This window comes from Lynx canadensis, chromosome B4 (assembly GCF_007474595.2).
Source record: "Lynx canadensis isolate LIC74 chromosome B4, mLynCan4.pri.v2, whole genome shotgun sequence".
Taxonomy (NCBI): Eukaryota; Metazoa; Chordata; class Mammalia; order Carnivora; family Felidae; genus Lynx; species Lynx canadensis.
The window spans coordinates 90,272,800-90,297,202 of NC_044309.1; the positions used below are offsets into that span (position 1 = coordinate 90,272,800).

At 45.5% G+C, this 24,403-nt stretch overlaps 1 long non-coding RNA gene across 1 annotated transcript; it reads left to right on the forward strand.

Annotated features, from left to right (window-relative positions):
* The first annotated feature begins 17,199 nt into the window (after positions 1 to 17,199).
* Positions 17,200 to 24,084, forward strand: LOC115518334. Its single transcript, XR_003970239.1, has 3 exons — positions 17,200 to 17,366; positions 23,224 to 23,448; positions 23,847 to 24,084. It is a non-coding gene; the product is annotated as an uncharacterized LOC115518334 (long non-coding RNA).
* The last annotated feature ends 319 nt before the right edge of the window (positions 24,085 to 24,403 follow it).

Sequence of the window (24,403 nt, forward strand, 5' to 3'; positions counted from 1 at the left end):
TGGCCTGTGATTGCATCGTGAGAAAATAGCTGCGTGGCTCGTCGCTATGTTCAGAGGCTATGTTTAGGATGGTCTGACTTACAGCTAGACTAGACCAAATTCTTTGGGGAGAGGTAGAAAGTCATCCTCTGGAGAATTTTCGGGCCTTGATTTGCAATCAAGCTGCTTTTCACAGCAGTAATTCCATGTAGCTGAGCTCCACGGTTAGTAGCCAGGGATTCCTGTATGTAGTTGCGTTAATAAATCCTAAGCAATCCTTAGGGAAGCCAGACACTCGCAGATGGTGGGATGTCAGCCCTGGGCGAGAAGGCTGGATCCGAGGACTTTCTAGTAACCTCCCGAACCACGGGAATTGAGCAACTTCCCAGCCCAATCTACCTCCCCGGACTCTTCGTATTTCTTCCATGTCCACTGGGCTTCAACGGGAAAACAAAACAGAGTTCGGATGCTTGCTAGCCACCCGGACTCGTGCCACTTTGGGGTGGGAGGACGGTAAAGGGGAGAGGACCGCAGGAAGTGGAGGTCAGATCCACTCACAGCTGCTCCAGGGGGACACGGTATTCAGGGCCTCACAGGAAGAGCTGGAGCCCAGGGTGCCCTCATCCTGAATCCCTTTTCCTCAGGTGGCCTCACTTCCTTTCAGGTAGGTCCGGAGGGGTAGCCTGGGGGGCTCACTGGTCTGTAGGGAGCTGAGTAGCCAGTGAAAGCCCTCCGCTCTCCCTCCCCCACCCGGGCTCCAGGTAAATCTGTGTATTTAACTACAACCACAACCACAAGGGCCCCAGCCCTTGGAATTTTCCTGGAAGCCAGTTAAAGCCAGGGGAGCCACAGTAGTAGATAAAAATTAACCGATGTACCAAAATCTCTTTGGCTTACAAGTCCCTGAATGGTTTTGTTTACACATTAAGAGCAAAAAGGGACTGCAGTCTTTCCTCTTAATTGCTGTAATTACGCTTGTGCCCCCCCCCCCCCCGCGCACTCCCCCCCCCACCCCAGAGGCTGCCCATGTCGTTTTAAAGGGCAATTGCTGGCCCTCCGCCCTGAGTGTTTTTGAGGGTTTTTCTCATTTTCTGATGACCACTGACCTACTGAGCTAACAGTAGCAGTTTATTCTCCCTGGTGCACTGGTCTCGCCCCGCCTTTTTTTTTTCTTTCTCTTTCTCTCTCTCTTTTCTCCCCCCCCCCCCCCCCCACTCCTGGGTAGTGACCAGGAAGAGCTGACTTCCTCGGCATCAAAAGGGATTGCAATTTCTTTGAACAATTGTATGTGGCTCAGCATCGGCCACATCCCCTTAGGAAAAGGCTCGGGGAAACCTGGGTCAGAAAGCTTGCAAACTCCTGTCCGGCTCACGAGCTTTCATTGCTGAATTGGGTCGAGCGTTTCCTCTGGGTTACCCGATACAGAGAAATGTGAAGTATTGTACCTTCTACGCTTATGCCTGAAAGTCACGCGTGAATCCTATTTCCGCTTAATCGTGAAGGAATGCTGTTGCAAAGACTCGGGGTCAGAAGGCCGCAGTAAATCAAGCCAGATATACCCCTAATGAATGGCAAATGAAACAGCGTTTGTTTTTAAGTTCATAGGTCCTTCTGGAAGGTGTCTTTTTAGTGCAAGCGAAATTCCTGGGTTGCAGGTATGGAGCACAATGGAGGTGACTGGGGAAGGTTTAGAGTGTCTGGTTCTTTTAGCCACAGTCTTAAAAAGTACTAGAAGCATCCCCAAGGTTTGTTTGCCAGACCGGTTTCGAAAGTGCCATGCTTTCTGCAGCCCTTATGTTGGGACAGAATTTTCCGATTACTGTGGATTCTGGGGTAACCAGACTCTTGGTCCACTTTCCCCCTTAGCTCACTCAGCTGGTCCTGGGTCGCTGCATAGGTGTTTCGGAGAGCATGCCTTTCTCAGGACGGCAAAGGCCGCGTGAAAACAAATCTGGCATTTACGCGCAGTTCCAGCATAATCGTGGAGGCCCCTCCTGTGGGCACTGAGAGGGTTAGGTGAGTCCCTTCTCCCCCCAGCCAATGACAGGAGGAAACCTGTTAGCTCTGCATCAGAAGGAAGAGAAAAGCCTTCCGTCTTCCGCAGCTCTTAAGCATTTTGATAATAAAGAATCAAAAGTATTACATGTTACAGGGACACTGGAATTCAAATGCTGTTAACCATAACACCTTCTTCCTCAGATGTTAGAAAGAAAAACCTGGTAGGATTGAGTGAGGAGGGACGATAGTAGGAGCAGCTGTTTTAAAACCCAAGGAATGTGGTAAAGAGCGCCTTGTGTGTTTTTAATAGACACAGAATGGGGGAAGGAAGTGGGGACCCAACGTGGACAGGAAGTCGGGGGATTAGGGTCTCAGGCTGGTGTTGCCACTGTCTGGCTGTGTTACCTTGGACAAGAGGACAACCCTCTCTTGATCCTGGTGTCTCACTGATCACATAAAGAGCTTGAGAGTCTTTACAGTTTACCAGCTATTCATTCGGCTCTCTCATAAAACCACTGGGCCAGTCTTCCCTGAAATTCAGGAGCACACCTGCCTGAACGCTGCTTCCTTTCGCTCAGATGGGGGCTAGGCTCAGGGTGGACACTGGGCAATGGACATAACAGTCCGGTGTGTGTCTTGCTTCAGTTTACTGTGCTGTCAACTGGACAGTAAAGCCTTCCATGGAAAGTCTCTGGCAGTACAGGGTAGTGATTGAAAGCATAGGCTTTGGAGCCACGACTTCAGTGTGGGTTCTAGACCTGGGTCCCCTGTAACCAACTGTGGGACTTTGGGCAAGTTCTTTAACTTCTCTGGAGCTCAGGATCTTTATCTGGAAAGTGGTGGGAGAAGTATCTCATAGGGATATTTTGAGTTGTAAGTCCGAAAATGAATGTAGGGGCCCCACGTGGTGCTTGACGTGTAAGCTCTCAGTTAATGACAGCCAAAGAAATCAACAGTAACAAAAGTATGTTTCCTGGGCTTTGGTCTCTTTATAGCAGTAGCTGAAGGTAAATGGTGGCCGGGAGCGGAAGGGAAGGTGTCTAATCTGTATGCAGGAGTCTCTGCTAGGCATATATTAGCCACTCGGATGCTGGTGGGAAAGGTACCATAGCAAATAGCAGGATCTATGCCCGGATTCAAGGAAAGACGAAGGAGGCTGCAGGAAGCAGGGATGAGTGAACCATCTGTAACAGAATGTCGATTTTATATGGATTCATTCAGTACTAAGTACCTATTCCAATTATGGTTCTTGAGTGTTTGCCATGTGCCAGACCTGTGCTAGGTGTGCAGCGAGATCACAGAGACGAATGACGCCGTCCCTGACCTCAGGGAACTGAGAGTCTCCAGCACTACAAGTAAATGGGCAGATACAATGGAAGACCCTACATCTGGGGAAAGTGAGTGCGGGGAGCACGGGACGTCAGGTGACTGCTCTGCTTTGCCTAGGACCATCTTGATTTTAGCACTAAAAGTCCCACATCCCAGGAAGCGCCTCAGGCCCAGGCAAACTGGAGTGGTTGGTCACCCTGATGGGTGGAAGGACTTCAAGGAACGGCGTCTCACCTAGTCTTGCCAAGTCCAGAGGAGGGCTTCTTGGCAGAAGGAATGACTCCGAACAAGGGGAAGTTGGAGTGAGCCAGGCATGGTTGGTGAAGGGTGGGGAGTGAAGAGGGTCCCAAGCCAAAGGAACCATGTGTGCAAAGACCCAGAGGCAGGAGAGATCATGAGGAAGTCGGGAGACTGGGGGACAGATGGTGGAGGGCCTTCTCCTGTCATGGGCCCATGTTGTCCTGCAAAGGTGTCCCCCTGCCCTTTGATCTCCCCTCAGATTCACGGTGCTTCACAACGTAGATCTGGAACACCAGTAGGGATGCTATCTAGGCACCTCTCACATGAAGCAGGAGAGTAGAGAAGACTAGCTCTTCCCAAGGCCTCTTCCACCTTTTCTTTCTTTCTTTCTTTCTTTCTTTCTTTCTTTCTTTCTTTCTATTCTTGAGAGAGAGAGAGAGAGGCAGAGTGTGAGCAGGGGAAGGGCAGAGAGAGAGGAAGACAGAATCCAAAGCAGGCTCCAGGCTCTGAGCTGTCAGCACAGAGCCCGACATAGGGCTCGAACTCATGAACCGCGAGATCATGACCCGAGCTGAAGTCGGACGCTCAACCAACCGAGCCACCCAGGCGCCCCCAGCTTTTCTTTCTTAAACCAAGAATCCACACCATCAGCCCATCCACCAGGAAGAAATGGCGGATGTACCAGAGAAATGGCCTGCACCTTTCCTATCTATTTCAGCTGCCTTCATGAGCAATACAGGTTATCACACAACTGACTTGCCAGCAAAAGCCTTGTCCACTCTGAAGTGGACCAGGATGGAAATGCTGGACGAGCCGCCATAGAGATGCAAGTTTTATTTATTTTATTTTTCTAAATGAAAAAGCCCCTCTCCTTTGTGCATCACACTCTTCCTCATACTGTGAGGGTCTGGAGAACCATCCGGTCTTTTTCTTTTCTTTTTGCCTTTTGGTTATTCCCCAAATGCTTGCTCGATAGGAATGATCTTTGCCTCAACTTGTTTCTGTCCTTTGCAGAATCTATCCTGTAAATGTGAGCAGGATTAAGTCAAGAGGGTACTTGTTTAACTTTTCAGCACGTCTTTCCCAAAATGAATCACTTTGGGAAAGGTGATTTCGAGATTGCTAATCTTCCAGGTATGTGTTTCATCTTCCAATATTGGGCTGGAATAGACACATTGGGGAAAAACAACTTAGTGCCTCTCTAAAGCCTTTCCCACAACAGAAACCAACGTTAAAAAAAAGAAGTCTTGATATCCCTTAATAAAGCTTTATGAGTAACTCCTTTGCCGCTGCAGATAACGTTGCTGATGCCTATAGCTCAATGAGAGAAAATGTCCCAGGCTACTTTACGACAGGCAGAAAACTTTGGGTTGTCTTGCCAATGCTTTCTACTAAGTGCCAAATCCTTATTACTTTCTTAGGCATTTATTGTAAGAACATGAGTCATGATGCATCGCTCTGGTATTTGTGTGGCTGCTCAGTGTTAAGTCCCCAGGACCTCCACGGAGTTGACTTTATTTGGTTTTCCACTTCCGTTTCTAAGTGAGAGCCGCATGAACTCAGACATGAAGGCTCACAGGAGCCCGAGTGGGCGGACTTTTTTGTTGCTGTTTTGGTTCGCCTGGACTCAATGGTTGCAGTATGTGCAGACCCGAACCCCTTCAGGGGACGGTCCCTGCCCCCACTCCCTGAAGTTTCCACGGAAACAAGAGGACTGGGACGATGCACAGGGTAGCCCGGCAGTTGCAAACCTCTGAGGCCATTGGGAGAAGCGTAGCTAGAATTTTGAAGCCGTGACATGTGTATTTTCGAACTTTCCATATATAATCCTCATAGTTGAGCTGAATGCTCACCTCTGGAGGTGGGAGGTTTCTGGAGGACAATTACTGTTCAGAAAACTCCCCAGGGTTTCAGTGCCAGGTTTTTGATTTGATTGATGGAGAGTTTGATGAGTGGCCTGTAGATACGAAGATTAACAGTGCCTGTCTCAATGCCTACATGAAATGTCGTGTTCTTCTTTTACTTTGTGAATGTGTCATTGGTACGCTCACTACACTCACCTTGAGAGTTTTAATTATGCCGGCAAATCACTGGGGCGGTTTTGAAAATGTTCAGCACCGGCAGCAATTAGCAATCAAAGGAATGATGGCCACGAACAACAGATGCAGCCTTAACTGTGTGTCTCAGCTGAGCATCAGTCTACTGGAGGACCAACCACTCACAATGGCTATGGTACAGACATTGAAACTGACAGTTCATTCATTCATTGGTTTGTTCAACAAATACTGCAAGCTCACATAGTGTCACTCATTTGCTGGTCGCGGAGGGTACGATGCTAAACAAAATCAGACGTGTTCCTGTCCTCCAGAAGCTGATAATTTGTTATGAGAGACAGGTATTAATCAAGCGATCACCTAAAACTGTATAAAACGTCAGCCTTGACAAGGAATTGTACAAGGTACTGTGAGATGCCTTGACCTAGCTTGGGATATTAAGTAAGCTGAAACCTGAAAGGAAAGGAGTTAATTAGACGACTCCATGAGGAAAGCGCTCTTTAGGCAGAGGGAATAGCATGCACGGGGTTAATAACTGGTAAAGTCAGAGATGAGCATAGAGCTCCAGGAGTCCCAGCATGAGTCTATACTAGCCCTGTCCAATAGAACTTTCTATTATCTCGGATATACTCTGGCTATACTAAGATAGTAGCCAGTAGCCGTATATGGCTATCGAGGACTTGAACTGTGGCTAGTGTGCCTGAGGAACCGAAATGGTATTTAATTTTAATGAACTTAAATGTAAATAGCTACGTGTGGCTACCATATTGGAAAGTTGTGAGCCAAGTGTTGAACTAGCCCAGGTTACATGGGGCAGGGTGTCATTGGATAGGGGAGGAAGTGTTCTTCTGAGGTGATGTTAAGCACATTGACCTCAGGGACTTCATTTATTCATTTTCTCACTCACTGAAAACCAAAAATACATTGTGCACCCACTATATGCTAGACACAAGGCTAGACCGGGAGATTCCCTGATGAATAAGACCGAGCCAGCGCTCTTGAGGAATTTATGGTGTAACAGAGGGAACTGGCTCAAAGGACTAAGACACTGCACTGTGACTTGGGTGACCAGATCTTGTTCTTAAAAGGGTTGCTGTCAATAGGAAGAACTGAGGGATAATTCTCTTCTTACTCAATGCTGGGTATGCTAAACTTTATAGGCAGAGCTCCTGATTCTTAAATTCCTAAATTCTTTTTTTTTTTTTTTTTTTAATTTAGAAAGAGAGCATGAGCAGCAGAGAGGGGCAGAGGGAGAGATAGAGAGAATCTCAATCAGGCTCCATGTCCTACGCAGGGCTCGATCCCAGGACCCTGGGACCATGTCCTGAGCCAAATTCAAGAGTTGGATACTCAACCAACTGAGCCACCCAGGCACCCCAATGATTCCTAAATTCTAACTATTCCCATACCCCAAGGTTTTCAAACAAAAGGCGGAGGGCTTTAACATAACACACTACACATCTTTTTTTTTTTTTTTTTTAAATCCTGTAAATTCAGTAGAACAGGTGTTAGAAAAAGAGGCACATTTGCATTTCCCTAGACCTTGGCTCTTTATACGTAGGGCATCCATTGCTGAGTTTGGGGAACTGGGCTCCACTGATAAATATTCTTCAAAAATAGATCATGGGACCTCAACACAAGGATCTGGTAAGTGATATCCCATTTTTATTACAGCCACACTGTATTTTCATGGGACTCTCAGATATTGACCTATACTTTTCACCCAGGCTAAAGAAGGAGCTGAGAGCTCTTACCTAGTTTTAAAAAGCGCTTTCTCGCAAGCAGCACTGCTCATCCCTTCAAGCATTTAAACCTCTGGGCTATTGCATGCAGAATGCTGGCAGTTGTTACCTCATCGCAAAAATCACTTTCTGACTCACAGTCGTCGTGCCTAAATATTTAATTCTTGCCAATACACAATTTAAATCATCACTTCAGAATAGTTTGTTTTCAGTTATCAGGATCTACTAAATTACCTCCTCAAACCAATCACCTGGAAAAAACATTACATGCCAGAGAGAATAAAGAGGCTTTTCCCATTATAATCCCAGGACAGGGATTCTTTTATGGTGCAGGAGCTTCTTTTGTGGTGCATTGAGTTTCCAAAGGGTTCCACCCTTTGGAAAGGGTAAAACCCGTGCCCCCCCCACCCCCCTTTGTCTCTCCATCTTGGAGACCCAAGGAGAAAAAACCCGTAGAGTAAGGCCTACTGGGCTAGTCAGTAATAGCTATTACTGCCCAGCAAGATTATCTGGGTAGCTTTTACAAAATACAGAAGCAGGGGTGCCTGGGTGGCTCAGTCATTTAGGCTTCGACTTCGGTTCAGGTCATGATCTCACGGGTTCGTGAGTTGGCGCCCCGTGTCCGGTTGTGCGCTGACAGTTCAGAGCCTGGAGCCTGCTTCAGATTCTGTGTCTCATTCTCTCTCTGCCCCGCCCCCGTATGCACGCATGTGCTCTCTCTCTCTCTCTCTCTCAAAAAAAAAAAAAAAAAGGGGGCGCCTGGGTGGCTCAGTCGGTTGAGCGTCCGACTTCGGCCCAGGTCATGATCTCACGTCCGTGAGTTCGAGCCCCGCTTCGGGCTCTGTGCTGACAGCTCAGAGCCTGGAGCCTGTTTCAGATTCTGTGTCTCCCTCTCTCTCTCTGACCCTCCCCCATTCATGCTCTGTCTCAAAAATAAATAAACGTTAAAAAAAAAAAATTAAAGGGGCGCCTCGTGGCTCAGTCGGTTAAGCGCCCGACTTCGGCTCAGGTCACGATCTCGCAGTCCGCGAGTTCGAGCCCCGCGTCGGGCTCTGGGCTGATGGCTCAGAGCCTGGAGCCTGCTTCCGATTCTGTGTCTCCCTCTCTCTCTGCCCCTCCCCCGTTCAGGCTCTGTCTCTCTCTGTCCCAAAAATAAATAAACGTTGAAAAAAAAAAAGTAGATTCCCTGGCACCACCTTCGACTGTTCTGAGGCAGTAGTTCTGGGGTAGAACCAAGGACTCTGCATTTAGAAAAAAAATAAATAAATAAAAAAAATAAAAAGCATCTCAAGGGATTTAGGAATGACTGGTTAACAGACTAGAAAGTAGTAAATAGCACCCATTTGATTAGCGTATTTTATACTGTTATATTTATGACGTAGTTTTCAAAGTGCGAATTTTATCCGTGTCTGTGTTTCTCCTGAATTAGGCAAGTACACGAGAACTCCCTAATTCCACAGTGTCACTGTCTCTTCTGGTTTTTACTGCTGGCCAGAGCACTGAATGTCCCAGGTCGATACTCATTTACATTTCCTTATGTATTTTGCTTATTTCTCTGTTCGTGCTTTCTCCTGCATCTCTTTCCTCTGCTTTACATTTTGTTCCTGCTGAAGTATATCCTTTGGTAATTCTTTCCATGAAGATCTGAGTAGAAAACTGCTTTAGTTTTTGGAAGTCTGAAAAGGTTTTTTTTTTTTTTTTTGCCATCGTTTAAGAGTGGTCCCTTGAAAACCTAAATTGACAACTATGTCCCATTGGCCCTTAGAGATTATGCAATTGTCTTCTGGAATCCATTACTGGTGATGAGAAGTCAGTCATCATTTTAATTTGACTATCATTCCTTTTAAGGTAATATGTCTTTTCTGTCTGGTGGCCTCTCTATTTTTTTATATAAAAGCAGTTTCAGCAATATGCATTTAGGTATGCATTTGTACTTGATTATGATATTTGGATTCCATGTTCTTTTTTTTTTAAACTTATTTATTTATTTTAAGAGAAAGAGAAAGAGGTTGAGTGCACGCCAGTGGGGGGAGGGGCAGAGAGGATTCCAAGCGGGTTCCTTACTGTCAGTGCAGAGCCCAACGTGGGGCTCGATCTCACGACTGTGAGATCGTGACCTGAGCCGAAACCAAGAGTCAGACGTTCAACCAACTGAGCCACCCAGGTGCCCTTGGATTCCATGTTCTTTTTCAATGTGAGGTTTCAGAATTTTCTTTATACCTTTATGTCTGAAAACATTTTTACCCCATGTCAGACCTCTCACTGTACTTCCGTATCTTTCCTCTTCCCTCTTGCGTGCCCCAGCTTTTTCCCTTTGAACTGCGCTCTGATGGTCTCCTCACAATCTCTAATTTACTAATTTTCTCCTCAGCTCTATTTTGCTGTTTGACGCATATGCTAAGGCTGTACACATTTTTTTTAAACATTTATTTACTTTTGAGACAGAGAGAGAGCATGAACAGGGAAGGGGCAGAGAGAGAGGGAGACACAGAATCTGAAACAGGCTCCAGGCTCCGAGCTGTCAGCACAGAGCCCGATGCGGGGCTCGAACTCACGGACCGTGAGATCATGACCTGAGCCGAAGTCGGGCACTTAACCGACTGAGCCACCCGGGCACCCCTGTACACATTTTTTAATGGCAGTATTTTTCCTAGCTAGAATTTATATTTGCTCTTTAAAAAAATTCCCATGATTTCTCCAAAGCATTTCTTTTTTGCCCATTTCTCTCTTTTTGCCTTGAATATTTAGAAAACACTAATTAAAATCTCTTTCAGATTGCACAGGTATCGCTATTGTTGTGTATTTATTTGCTCACTGTCTGTCATGAGAGTTTGTTTCCTTTTGTGCTTTTGAGCTCATCCTCAGGAAGCCTTCCTTGCCACTGGAGGCATCTCTTTGGGGGAGGTCAAAAGTGCGCTTGTGGAATGGTTTTCACGTTAATGCCTCATCCCCGTGTTATGCAGTGGGAATTCAGAACCCGCTCCTGAATAGAGTGGTTTCAGGGTTTCTGTTGCGCACAAACGACTTTCCTCTCTTTGGTGCCATATCCTGTGGCCCTAACCTGTGGACAGAATTTTCCCAGGGCTACATCAAAACAGAATATCCCGGTGTCCCGTTTGGGGCAGAATTTGGGGTTCCGCTTTGCAGTACATATAGGGTATGTGCTTTTAATACCCATCCTACACAAATGATGCTCCTCCAGCTCCAACATGCCCATGGAGAATTCCGTCTTCACCTTGACCTCGAGCTCTGTTTTAGAGTAACGATCAAAAGCACAGAGTCTAGATTCCGACAGCTTGGAATTAAAGCGGCTCTGCCACTTACTAGCTGTATAACTTTGGGCAAGTTGCCCACCCTCTCTGCGCCTCTGTTTCCTCAACTGTGAAATGGCGATAACTGGATCCTCGTGGGGACGTTGTGGGAATCAAGCGAGATGACACATGTGAAATGCTGACAACGGTGCCTGGCACACGACGAGCCTTAAGGACTGTCATTATTTCTTACTTTCAAGATTGTGCCAGTATTAAAAGTTTCTGTAACACGTTATACATACAGGGACTTACGAACGCATGTTGTCATTACGCATTATTTTGCCAAGTACCTATTTTTGTTACATTACACACATATTTGTACATTTTCTCCGATAGCTTAAAAGTATATATACTATATAAGGCTAGCCCACGATTTTCATTCTGTTGGAAAAAGTTGGCCTCTCTAAAGTGAGGGCACAGTGGTAACAGGCAGGATATGGGAAGCTTACATTATGTTCAGTTGCTATATACAGGATTTGGGGCCCCCCGACTTCTCAATGGTTGAATTCTTTTTTCCTCATTAAAAGCTCGGCTGGACTCTGCTATCTGTCTCTGCTTCCCATGGCTGTCACTGCTAATCTTCACAAATTCATCTGTATTTTGAAGGTCAGGGAACTCCGGAGATGTTCGGATGTACTTGAGCCGGCAGGAGAATTATTTCACTTCATTCATTCCCGCACACAAAAGGTTTTTTATTTTGCGTCTTACCATTTTATGTGACCACACCAGCAAGTCTGTTTAACCGAATGTGGTATTTTCACAAGGAATAATGATCTGAGGGAAGGGGGCCGGTTCCCGAAAGCGGGATTGTGGATGCTAGTTTTGGCGCGGTTTCTGGGGTTTATTAAAAGAGTGTTTATAAAACCACTCTATTTGTGTTTACCAAGAAGAGTAGTGGGGGGAAGGGGCAAAAAGATGGCCTGGGTTTCAAACCTCTCCGAGGATAAATCAGTCACGACGTAGATCGTATTTACATGAACAGCCTAGCATGCCGGGCTATTCAGCTCCTCGCCATGGGTCAGCAAGGATTTAAATGTACAATCAACCTTCTCTCATTCCTCAGAAATCAATGAAAAGCTAGTCAGCTAAACAGCAGGCTGCTCTGGGGTTTCTTGAGTCGGAGGGTCTGAAAGAATCGTTTCACCAAACTTGGCTATCCCGTGGCTTTCCAAGCCAACTGGAAATCCTCGTGGGGAGACTTGTTGTCTCCCTGTGGATGCAACAAAGAGCACCACTTTGGGGGAACTTCTGTGTCTCCTTCCTTCCTGGCTTCCTCCTGGAAGCCCAGCAGGAGGCAGGGCACTTACTATCCGTGACACATCTGTTTTGGCAAAAGGTTCTCCAAAGACAGTCTTGAACTTGGGTAGGGATTTTGACTGTGAGCTCCACAAAATGGTGTGCAAACGGCCTGTGGCAATACGTGAACGTTTTACAGGGCTGGGATGTGGGTGTGGGGGGCGGGGGGAAGCACCGCAAAGGGACATGGAGCTAAAGCATGGTGGGAAACCCTTAGTCTGGGAATTCCTCTCTGCATGGCCGCATTCAGTCCACGATAAACCAAATGGGTAGAGTCACTAAAACGTGATACAGCTTTGACATGTGTTACTTAGAATTTAGAATTAAAAAAAAAAAAGTTTATTTTTGAGAGAGAGAAAGAGTGCATGTGCCTGAAAGGGGAGGGGGGGCGCAGAGAGAGAGGGAGACAGAGGATCCCAAGCAGGCTCTGTGCTGTCGGCACGGAGCCCGACGTGGGGCTCGAACCCATGAACTGTGAGACCATGACCTCAGCCGAGGTCAGATGCTTAATCGACTGAGCCACCCAGGCGCCCCTAGAATTCAGAATTTTAATTCCAGCCGTGTGAAGGTATCGCTAATTCATTTATTAATTAATTCCTCAAATACTTATCAAACACTTACTATGTGCCAGGCACTCTGTTAGGCTTCAGAGATATAATGGAGAACAATGCAGACACAGTCTGCATTGTTGGAACTTACAAGTCTGCATTGTTGGAACTTACAAGTCTCCATTGTTGGAACTTACAAGTTATATGCCAATACCTACATAACCTTACCTCTCTGAGACCCATCTCATCTGTAAAATGGGGTTGTAGTAAAAGACGATGTATGGGAAAGTGATTTATAAACGCTAATGTGTTATGTATTGGCGATTACACACACGCACATTGGGATAATTATTTTCTAGTCACGGCAAAGCATATTTAAAGAATCGATGAAGTCTCGTACAAGAGAATGTGACATAAATCTTCCTATTTCTCAAAAGGGGAGGTTGTGTGGAGACTTTCTGAAGACTGAATTAGGATCCTGACAATGACTGAGGCTTCCCTCAAAGATTTTTAGAGGGAGGCACCTTATAAATTATAAAGCAATCTGATCTCCTTCTGCAGACATGTCCCTGGACATCTGGAGTGGCAGTTAATCGGTAATCTGCCAGACCTCAGGGTCAAGGATGGAGACGAGACAATGTAACACATCCCGGAAATGTGCCAACGCTGCTCATGCACAGAAATGCCTGTGAGTGTCTTCTACCCAGACCCCAGGAAGCAAGAAAGACTATGGGAGGAATGGCTTTTATTTTATTTATTTATTTTTTCAACGTTTATTTATTTTTGGGACAGAGAGAGACAGAGCATGAACGGGCGAGGGGCAGAGAGAGAGGGAGACACAGAATCGGAAACAGGCTCCAGGCTCTGAGCCATCAGCCCAGAGCCCGACGCGGGGCTCGAACTCACGGACTGCGAGATCGTGACCTGGCTGAAGTCGGACGCTTAACCCGACTGCGCCACCCAGGCACCCCAGGAATGGCTTTTAATGAGTACTTTGTGTCTGGGAGGCGGGAGATTGGCTTCAGCTGCTCTTCTCCAGGAACAGTTCTCTAATTTCAGCCTGAGGTGGGCACCCTAGACAGGGCTGGGCAGGGAGAAGGATGAGCAAAGAAGGCCGGGGAAGCTCCAAGAGTCTCTTGTGATGAGGGGTCATTGGGCTGGAGTCTCCACCTCAGTTCTCTGTGGCTCCTCCTTCTTTTCTAGACCAAGGACACTTATCACGTACTTGTTACAGTGAAAGGATAAAGGTAAATGGTGTAGTGTTCTTGGAGGAGCTTAAATTATGACACCCAAAAGAGAGAAAGTACTGTGAGACAGGAAAGAGAACCAAAATGACAAACTAATACCACAAATCCATGCACCTCTCCCATATCTATTGTTACCACTGTTGGCTGAGTCACCATAAGCTCTTAGCGGGCTAGGGGGAATTTTTATTCTTATTCTTATTCTTATTCTTATTCTTATTCTTATTCTTATTCTTTTTATTCTTGACTTCCTTCAATATATTCGTCACACAAAAGTCAGCAGTTTTTTCTCAGCTAAATTCAGATTATGTCTCTCTTCTGTTTAGAACAATGCTGTATCTTCTCCTTGTGCTTTTAGGGGCGCCTGGGTGGCGCAGTCGGTTAAGCGTCCGACTTCAGCCAGGTCACGATCTCGCGGTCCGTGAGTTTGAGCCCCGCGTCAGGCTCTGGGCTGATGGCTCGGAGCCTGGAGCCTGTTTCCGATTCTGTGTCTCCCTCTCTCTCTGCCCCTCCCCCGTTCATGCTCTGTCTCTCTGTCCCCAAAATAAATAAAAAACGTTGAAAAAAAAATTAAAAAAAAAAAAAGACTCCAAACCCTTTGCTTTCATCTACAAAACCCTACATGATCTAGCCCTTTAAGAAGTCATCAAAGGTATCTCCTACCTTTTTCTTCTCTCCTTACCCACCATCCATAGTGACTTTTTCTGATTCCCAAATTTTCCAAACCTCTGTCTGCCTCAGGACCTTTGCATGGGCTGTTTCTGCAGCTGGGAAGGCTCTTCTCTGGCTGATTATCCCCCCTCACCTCCAAGAGGCCTCCCTAGCATCCTGTCTAAGGCAAACCCTCCCTTGCTTTCTTTTTCTCTGTTATAAACTCTGATTACAGTAGTCGCCCCTAATCTGTAGGGGATATGTTCCCAAGCTCTCCACTGGATGCCTAAAACTGTGGATAGGACTGAACTTCATACAGACAATTTTTTCCTATGATAAAATTTAATTTATAAATTAGGCACAGTAAGAGACCAACAATAATAATGAAACAATTATAATAATACACTGTACTAAAAGTTATGTGAATGTGGTTTCTTTCAAAATACCTTAATGTTCTGTACTCATGCTTCTTCTTGGGATGATGTGAGATGATTAAAGGCCTACGTGATGAGACAAAGTGAGGTGAATGGTGTAGGCGTTGTGACATAGCATTAGGCTGCTATTGACATGACGGTCTGTCGGAAGGAGGGTCGTCTGCTTCTAGATCACAGCTGGCCTCGGGTAACCGAAAGCACAGAAAATGCAACTGTGGATAAGGGGGGACTACTGTACTTCCTTCAAAGCAGCTGCCCTGGTTTATAATTTATGTGCTTATTTATTTTCTTTTGTCCACCCATAAGCTCCAGGAAGTTCACATTCATTTGTGTTTCCCCACCATACCTTAGTGCTTGAAACATAAGATGGTGTCCAGGAAATATTTGCCAAAGCAGTAAATAAATTTTTTTTTCCAATAGATTTTTTTTTTGGTTTATTATTATTTTTTCTTTCGGTGAAAGAAAAACGTAGAAAATTCAGAAAGTCACAGAGAAGCAAGAAAAGAGAGAACAAAAATAACAAAAACAAAACAAAAAGCCCAAAGTACCAGATTTATAGCCAATCAAGGTGTCACTTTGGCACATTGCTTTTAAATTTCTTTCTTTGCAATTTTCCTCGGTGGAGTTGTTTCTACCATTAAGACAATTGGGCATGATATAACGTTATGCATATTTTCCCACATCATTAAGGCTTTTTTTTTCAAGCGTCTTTTTTTAAGGCCTCATAATCTTCCTACAGGGGACGCTGAATTCCATAACCACTGCCCTATTGTTAGACTGTTTCCATTTCCCCAGTTGTAACAGGCTATGAGATACAGCTTTATACACAAATCTTTTCTTCCGCCATGTCTGCTGGTTACCTTAGGACCCATTCCCAGAAGGGAAATTACTGAGCAAATGAGCATTTTTCAAGCTACTGATTCTGGAACTGCTCTCCAGACACACCGCTTCAGTCTCCCAGGGTCTCCACCAACCCAGCCACCTTTGGCTCTGAGGACGTTCTGCAGTGAAATAACCATTTCTTTGAGCTCTCATAAAGGTGAGTATCTTTTTCCATTTGTTTCCTAGTCATTTGCTGACGGAGCCCCCCTAACCCAAGATGGGGGTCGTGCAGTCTGCGAACGGGACATGGTAGCCCCCAACTCTCCCTGACTGTGGGGGAATCAATTCCACCGCTCCCCAACCCTGCAAAAAACCCGGGCTGGCTGTCTGTGGCTTATCAGGGAGTTGGGAGTGAAGGGGACGAGAGGCCGGGAACGTAGCCAAATGCTCCAGCCCAAGCCATGGCAGTCGTAGTGTCTTAGAACTGATATGCTGCTTTCGCTAGCTCTGTGAAGAGGAAGGGGCCTGGGCTGGAGGGCTGCCTGAGGGAGGAGGTAAGATCTGTTCAGGCCCTGGCAGCCACAGGTTCTCCAGGTGGGAGTCCTGGGCCTCCAGCTAGGCATTCCCAGGCCTCCTGAGGAAAGCAGTAAATAAATTTTGAACTTCTTTCCCCTTCATTCTCACAGAAAAGTATAGGCAGTTAGTTGTATGGGCCGCAATTTTCCCCTTCCTCCGTGCCTTTGCACACACAGCTCCTTCTGTCTGGACTGCCTGTTCCCCTCACCCGATTTCCAAACTCCTACTCATTCTGCCTTAAGACCCATACCACTCTTTCTTCTTCTGTGAGGCTTTCTCTTATCTCTCTTTTGTGTCTCCACACTACACACATAGATCCCTATTAGCATTTTTGACACCTTATTGTAATTCTGTGTTCATATTTCTGGACCCCTATGCTGTAATGGGGAGCTCTCTGAGGACAGGAGACATGGAGTATACCTTTACAAGGAGGCTGCAGATTTTTACACACACCGCAGAGAGAGACAGGATGCAGGGCAAGCTGGCCACTCCTGGTGAATTCTGCCAAGCGGCAGGGTTGATGGTGGTGTCCCAAATCCTTCCCCCCACCCCCCACCGTCGAACAAAGAGCTGCCTATGAACAGGGAGGATGGCACCCTTCCCCCGCACCGGCCCCATTCAGAGGTGAAAGCAGCCTGTGTCCATGCCTTGATAGGGTTTTCCCTTCCTTTGAGAGGAGAACATTCTCAAGGCAGATTTTCAAGCTGAAGTCATCCAGAACAAAAGCTGCTTGCCAGCTGTGGCCCAGCAGCCCAGCACCCCTCCCTCCCCCTGCAGCCCCAGTGCCATTACCGCCTAATGGGAGAGGGGTGTGAAAACTTCCGGCGAAACATCTGGTCGGGGCCACTGTCAGCTGGCGAGACGGAGACCAGCGAGTTCCCCATCTGATTTCCTGAGACTGCTAGAGTGCCGAAGCCAAAGAGAAAGTGAGGAGGAGGAGGAGCGGCCCGCCCTGGGGTGAGGCTGTCAGGAAGGCCGAGGCCTGCGGCACAGCCACGCTCACTCTCTCCACTCTTTCTCTCCCCGGTGGCCACCAGTAGACTCCTGCTTGGCCTGTGCTTGTGAACTCAGGCCCGTGAGAATGAGGACTCACTCTCTGCTTAGTATATGGACGATCTGAAGGGCAGACTTCTAGCAACCTGGTGAGCAGAACTGAGTTTGTGTTCGTGCTAACCTAGGTCCCTGTTCTTGTCAGAATTTCCCACCTTCTCTTAACACTGTGTCTCCCACTCCTTCCCCGAGGATCCTCCTGCTCTCCCACTGATTTCCGCCTTCCCCGGAGTAGTAGAGCTGGGACACCAAGACTGTATTCCGGATCTTTCTTTTCGTGTCTTTGCATTCTGAAAGGCGGCTGTTCTGACAAAGATTTCTGAGGTACTTTGGAAAGAAATGGTAACACCTCAGTACGTTTGGGGATTTTTTTTTTTTTTTAACAGTGACTTCTCTCGAAGACCCAAAAATACATACATAAGTACATACGTACATACTTACGTACCGATGTACGTGCATACACGCATGTAACAACTTTTTAAAAATCCTCAAAGGAATAAGTGGAAATTTCAGATTCTGTGGTAGGCCTTTGGAGGCAGATTTACATTTCAGTAATTCCTCAAGTCCTTTCCACCTAGACAGGGGAATCCGGGTCTGATTTTCCCTCTTGAGACCCTGGAATACATACCCAGATGAATATGAGTTTGAATTTGTAGAGGGTCTAGGCTGGCTAGTCAACTGTGTGTATACTCGCTGCCACCCAACAGAGCAGACATTATCTTAATGGCACTGATAGATCAGGAGTGTCACACATCATTAAAATAGCTGATTGATTAGAAGAAAATAATTAGCTTGCCCTGCCTTGCTGGAAAGCCTTTTGACATACCAGGAAGGAGATATGCAAGGGACAGGGGTCACCCATCTTTTGATCATTTGTTTTCCCTCCAAGGTGATGAAAAAGGCCCTGATAACCCGTAGGCAAGGGAAGGAATATAAACAAGTCGTGGTTCTTCTTTGCCATTTACTCCCAGAGAAGCTCTCTACAGACTTTCTGGAGTGTGGTGTGTTTATTTCAGTTACATAGATACACTTCTTTAAATCAAACACTCTGTTAGTGCCTCGGAGTTGTAAATCAGTGGTTCTTTTCAAGCGACTTGATAGAATGTGATATTCTGCTTTCCTTTGACAAGATATAAACACAGAAACCTAAATATTATAATCAAGGCCAGCCATTGGCAGGGCTGTGAAGAAGGGCATGTAGATCTCGTGGCTTTTCGGTGCCCTTCTTGCCTTCCATGTATGTGTCTTCCTTGGAGTTCATAGTCACCCTCTTGTCCACTTGGGAGAGAAGTTGGCAAACTTATTTGTTGCTAAGAGTGATAGGGTTTAAGGCATCTTTATGCTCAGAGAAAGAAATCTATTGGATAATTCAGTTTTACACCAGCCGAGTGCATTTTAGCCAAAGGCACAGAGATTCTTAAGCCAGAGGATGTCTCTGGAGACGTGTTTTGCTGATGGCCCTTCTCACTTGTCCTGGAAATCATGTTCGTGACTCAATGGGTCCCCTGAGACTTCCACATCTTCGGGGGGACAGAGGATAGAGTCAGAGCAAATCCAGATCACATGGGAGCCTTCAGCTAGTTCTGAGAGGTACCGCCTGCCTCACTCCCCATCCTTTCTCTCCATTGCTGCTTCCAAGAGCCATAGAGGAAAATAGTTACTATACTTGTGTTAGAAGATAAAATAGTGGAACACCATTGGTCTGGAGAACAGAATCTGAGTTTGGGAGTCAGTAGGAATTGGACATTCTGCCCCTTCTCAGGGAGTGACCTTGGGCACATTACTTAATGTCCCCACAGCTACAGAATACTGACTTTACAAAGCCTTACAAAGCCAGGGGCGCCTGGGTGGCTCAGTCAGTTAAACGTCCAACTTCGGCTCAGGTCATGATCTCACACGACCTCACACGGTCGTGAGGTCATTTGAGCCCCACATCGGACTCTGTGCTGACAGCTCAGAGCCTGGAGCCTGCTTCAGATTCTGTGTCTTCCTCTCTCTCTGCCCTTCCCCCTCTCATGCTCTGTCTCTGTTTCTCTCTCTCAAAAATAAATAAACATGAAAAAAATTTAAAAAACAAACGAACAAACCTTCAAAAAAACAAAGCCTTACAAAGCTTGCCTAAGGTAATGTAAGAGAAAATGCTTAGCTACTAAATATTAGTTTTCTTCCCTTTTACAAAATAAGAACTCTGAATTTCACTTGAATATAATCTACTGACTCAACTGTTAATCGACTTGTAGAGCCTTTTTTTTTTAAAATGACCTCATTGACCTCCATTTTGAGCTTAAAAATAATATGCGTTCTTTGTAGAAATTTGGGGATCTCAAAAAAAAAGAGAAGAGAAAAGAAAAAAAAAACAAAAAAAAGATAAAAGAAAAGAAAAAAAGAAAAATCCCCTATAACCTTTCCTTAGGCAGAATCACTAATTTTTCTATTTTTTTTTAATTCCAGTACTTTTGCAGTGCATATGGGTCCCCCCCACCCCCCCTTTTTTAAACAATGTTTGCCATCATACCACACACACACATTCATTTCAGTGGTTCTCATTCTCCTCCATCATGAGCACTTCCCTGTTCTCAGACACGCATAGTGTGTGTGTGTGTGTGTGTGTGTGTGTGTGTGTGTGTTATAGTTTCTGCCATCACTAATGGGAGTAAGACAACACTTGTTCTCCTGGGACACATATCAGTTACTGAAGTGACTGCTCTCAGGGCAGACGTAGTAGGCGCTTTTTGATTGCTATTTATAATACCTTCATTTCCAAGGCTGGCTATTGGCAAGATCTTGTGTTCTTCTTTGGATTTTTGTCTTTGGGATGACCAGATCTGGGAGGAAGGATGTAGGATGTAGGATGGCAGTGAATTTCAGTCTACTTCTTCCTTCCACTGGCCAGAAGTCCCCTCTGCATTTAATGAAAAAAGGTCATGCCTCAAATGTGTTATCAGGAAAGGTCCTTAAATCCACAGCTGGCCCCAGGGCAGCACAGAATCGCTTCAAAATTGCTTTTAGAGAATAAATGTATGCATGAGGCAAGGGGCCTTCCATTCATGCAGAAATAAGGATTTCAGGGTGGTTATTGTTATTCTCAGCATGATTTTGTGGGTAACTTTTAACTTTCTCTTTTATGTCATTTAACATCTCGGTGCCTCAGTTTCCTTACCTGCAAAATGGAGATAATAGCAGCACTTATCTAGTGGAGAATTAAATGAATGAATACATGTGAAATGCTTTCCACATTGCCTGGCAAAGAGCAAGTGCTCAATAAAACCATGGCTATCATCATCATTATCATTGTCATTACTATGGGCTTTTCTATATTTTCCCTACTTTCTGCTGTAAGTTCAACTACCCATGCACACAACATTTTTAAAAAGGCATAACATATAGCCATGGGAATATTGCATCTTAGGCCAACAAAGTGAAACAGAATTGGGAGCGTTTGTTGGGTACCAGGAAAGGAGGTTGTGGATATAGACACAGAAGGACAGGAAAGAACCCAAGGGAGGGAGAAGGAAAACTGAGAAAGGAAAGGTCAAGTAATGGGTTGGCCCAAATTCAGGGAGGGGGACAGGCCAGTCATGTGTTTTTAAAAATTACTCCATTGGACTTGGGCCCACTACTCTAGCACTTGAGAAAGGAGCTCACGGAACTTTCTGCTGCTCCCCATCCTCTCCCCAGCCTGGAAAGGTGCAGGCGGCGGGCAGGGGAAAGTGAGAAAGGGGTACGAGTAGGAGTTGGAAGACGAGAGAATTGCAGCTTGGAAAGGTAAATCAGCTTCTGAAAGGCTCTCCGCTAACTTCTGGCAACACTGGGTCTGGAACTCAGCTTTCAGGATATCCAGCCTAGACCTCAATATCTCTTTATTCCCACCTGCTATTGTCTCTCTGTACCTGGAGACCTAAACAGCAGAACTGACCCAAGAATTCAGAATCTGCATTTTGGCCATTATGGTCGCCATATATTGAGTGTGGAATAAGGATGGCCTATCGAAGGCTCTATCAGTGGTCTGTGCAGGATTGGAAAACATCCATGTGCCACCGCCTGCCCTCCACTGCACCTCTTCCCCAACTACCAAGCCTTCTTGTGGTGTTTTCTAGACCTGCATGTTCTTGCAGGGAACAACCAGGGCAGATGCCAAGCCAATTGCTTTATCAATTAATGGCTCATTGTATCCACTGTACAAGATGTCAGGGAAAGAATCCCTTGGATATTTTAGATTTATACAAGCTAGTGAGTGTGTGTTTTCAAAGTGACTTGATTGAACAAGACTCAGGAATTTTCTCCACTTCTGGGCTAATGGCTTAGTTTCTGGAATTCTAAGTTTTTGCATGTAGGTTGGCCATAGACTCTATGAAAACACTGTTTTTACCATTTTCTTTTCTTTTCTTTTCTTTTCTTTTCTTTTCTTTTCTTTTCAGCGTTGATAGTGTATTTTGGTGCTACAATTTTGCAAACAATGGTCAGACTTAAGTACATTTTTCATATGCAGGAATAAATGTGATTTTTCTGTCACTCATTTTGATGGATTATTGGATCAAATAGAAATGTGTGCCCCGTGAAAGAAACTTTTGTTTGTTTGTGTTTGGGTTTATAAAAGGTTGGCAGTAAACTTTGAAAGTAAACCTGTTGCTGCCTTAGCATGTCTTTCTAGGTACCCCATTGAGACGGCCAGCACTGCTTTGCTCAAATAATTTAATTTTGATCAAAGGCAATTTATTTTTATTATTTTTGTAAATATGAAATTTACTGTCAAATTGGTTTCCATACAACACCCATGCTCATCCCTCCCTCCCACCCCTCCATCAACCCTCAGTTTGTTCTCAGAAAGGCAATTTAATACAAGGAGCAGGGAGAAGAGTAGAATTGGCCTCCATTATTTAAGATTATTTAGTGATATTTTCTATTTAAGAAGGTGTGGGTTGCATGTATCTGCTATCTGGCAGCCACTGAAAAAGCCACAGCAGGAAACAAAGATTGAAACCCAAGGAAGATCATTCGGTAGGATGCAGTCTTACAACATTAGCCTGGTATAGACTCCGCGACACAATTCCTTAAAAGACGCCCTGTGTTTCAAAGAGGAGGGTTGGTGTAAAATACAGGGTGCTCTAACTTGTGTTTCTAGAAGTGAAATTTTATTCCCACCCCAAAACTCTACAACACCTGGGAAAATAAGTAGGAATGTCATTGTGGTAATGAACTTTAAGTGGATGATGACAATTTTGAGATACGTGCCCAAATAGGATAGCCCTCGTTTTCTTCATTCGTCTTAAGGTGGTGGTCTGGACGTGTTCATGTCTAAAACTTGTAGCAGAAGGCCTGTTGGAGTCTCCGCCTCTGAAGGAGGTGAGGGTTCCCTTTGTTCCCTCTCTGGAGTTACTCCGGAGCTATACAGATTAAGACCAGCAGATGGCATGCGGCATCAGGCTCCTGGACACTTGGAACCTGGGAAAGCCATCTTTTCTCTCCCATAAAATTCTGAACTTTAGTTAGGAAGAAAAGTGTGCTTCTTTCAGCTATTAGCTATTGTGCTTGATAATTTGGCTGTCTTTCTACGATGTCTAGGTTACCTGTGGTGGAAACAAAACTAAATATAACCCGGACACCATTTTGCTTGCGTCTTAAACTGGAAACAGGCTTGTGCAGAACACTCTTGAGAGCCTCACCGGGTGGCGTGGAATGGAATAGCAGGACAGGCAGAGGACAGATTCTTAGAAGAAGAGAATGAGAACTCCCTGTGTGTTGTGAGAGAAGAAGCAAATGATCAATACAACCTACTCCATCCCCCTTCCCCCAGCCCACAGCAAAGATGTCTGGAATTAGAGCGGAGTTTCCTAATATGCCTGCGTCAGGAATATAGCTGGAGATAGCCGAAAGTATCACTTCAGGGGTTGAAAATAGATCATTTCCACACTTACCAAGCAAGATTTAACTTCATCTCCTTGTTTTCAGTTTAGCACCTTGGCCTGGTCCTCCTCTCGGCCTGGCATCCCTGAGCATGGGACTTCAGCAGAGAACAAATGTCTAGTCTTCTAAGAAGAGAGAGAAGAGGACCGGAAGGGTGGAAATATAAATGCCTGGCTGCACAGAGGTGGATGAGGGAACCCAGAGATCTACCTTCTATAGACCTTCAACCAAACTGTGTTTTAGCCTCATGCTTCATCTTCACTCTCTGCGGTACACAGTGGTTCTGAAGCCTGAATCTTTCTGGGGGTCTTGTGAAAAAATTGTTCATGAAAAAAAAAACAAAAATTCTCAGCGTGCCTGGATGGCTCAGTCAGTTGGTTAAGCGTCTGACTCTTGATCTCTGCTCAGGTCATGATCTCATGGTTCGTGAGTTTGAGCCCCAAGCCCTGAGTCAGGCTCTATGCCAACAGCACAGGAGCCTGCTTGGGTTTCTCTCTCCTGCTCACTCTCTGCCCCTCCCCCACTTGTGCGCTCGCTCTCTCTCTCTCTCTCTCTCAAAATAAGTAAATAAACTTTAACAAGAAATTTTCTGTTAACAGATACCTGCCATTCTGTCATACCCCTGCTCTACATTTTCGTAGTTTCTTACACCAGTCTTACTTTCCCAGGTAAGAACTTCCCAGCATCCCTTGCAGCCAAAGAGCAGGCATGTGCCCTAAGATCCACCAATCAAACACCCACATGAAACTCTGACCTGGAAGTCAGCAACATGAGGAAACAGATTGGATTCTGAGCACTGTGCCTTCATTTTGCAGGTGAAGGTGGTGGTGGCAGGAATATCCCTTCAGTATGAGGTTCTGAGCTGCATTCCTAGGGGTTTAGCCTTGAGCTTCTTCTTCAGATCTCCCGATGCATCTTAATAAATAACTTTTAATGAATTCTGCTTAAAGCAGCATGGATTTTATAGTTTGCAATTAAAAGAAAGAAAGAAAGAGAGAGAAAGAACGAAAAAAGAAAGAGAAAGAAAGAAAGAGAAAGAAAGAAAGAAAGAGAAAGAAAGCAAGCAGGCAGGCAAAAGAAAAGAAAAACTAATAAACACATTTGGTCAGTGAAAGTAGGGTAAATCTAAAATGTGGAATTGGGTTTGGGGATGGGAGCCACAGTTGGGTAGAGGTGAGGTATCTTTTGTCATGCACCAAGTGCTAGGGTTAGCCATTACTGCTTT